Source organism: Micropterus dolomieu, unplaced genomic scaffold (genome assembly GCF_021292245.1).
Source record: "Micropterus dolomieu isolate WLL.071019.BEF.003 ecotype Adirondacks unplaced genomic scaffold, ASM2129224v1 contig_4536, whole genome shotgun sequence".
NCBI classification, from domain to species: domain Eukaryota; kingdom Metazoa; phylum Chordata; class Actinopteri; order Centrarchiformes; family Centrarchidae; genus Micropterus; species Micropterus dolomieu.
In genome coordinates this window covers 1-834 of record NW_025733526.1, presented here as the reverse complement: position 1 = coordinate 834, position 834 = coordinate 1, and the positions used below count along the sequence as shown (strand labels likewise).

Here is an 834-nt window from a genome sequence, read left to right as displayed (position 1 = left end):
CGTCCCTGGGTGGGCTTGAACCACCATCCTCTCGGTTAACAGCCGAGCGCGCTGGCCAATTGCGCCACAGAGACGTGTTTGTTGATCTTTCAAAACATCACGTGTACTCGTTTTCCAATCTCGGTTCCATGATGCTCAAAAGCCGTGTCCTTTGAAAGCAATTCACATATCGCGCCACTCACTCCTAAACTGATTTGTTTTTGTATTAGATGTAAGTTGATTATATTGTCCTAATTTTTATAATTATAAGAGTTTGATGAACTGCAGATGACATGTATGAGAACACTGTGTAGTTACTCACAGATACCAAATAAAATTTCTCACTAAACTAAGAAAAGTATCTAAAAAGTACGAGAAAAGTATCTAAAAAGTACGAGAAAAGTATCTAAAAAATACAAGAAAAGTATAAAAAAAATACAAGAAAAGTATCTCAAAAGTATGAGAAAACTGTCTCAAATTGCGAAGGTTAGGTGATCAGCCCATATTGTGAAAGAATAGTGACCCAGGTCTGTGATGTTCTTGTTTCTTCTCAAACAGCCAGTATTTCCTGTTTCTGGTCACCACGCATGTACTGAACTCTGTATCTGCCAACATTAAAATTAAATTGAAATTTCTGGGATGGTGACCTGCAGTCTTGCAGAATCAACCCGTCCTCACCAGAGAATCGGTCTAGACCATACTCTATGATGTTATTTACAGAAGCCCAACAATTCCCACCAAGAGCAAGCACAGGTTGTTTTCTGATCAAACACGTTTCTTTTTGCACTGCTGTGCTCTCCCAGAGGATATTCATTCCTTGGTGAAGCTGCTATAATAGGAACCAGTTGGTTTCTG

General features: G+C 39.2%; 1 non-coding gene across 1 annotated transcript; it reads right to left on the bottom strand.

Annotated features, from left to right (window-relative positions):
- trnan-guu lies at nt 1-74 on the bottom strand. The gene has a single exon. It is a non-coding gene; the product is annotated as a tRNA-Asn (tRNA).
- Nucleotides 75-834: the final 760 nt, after the last annotated feature.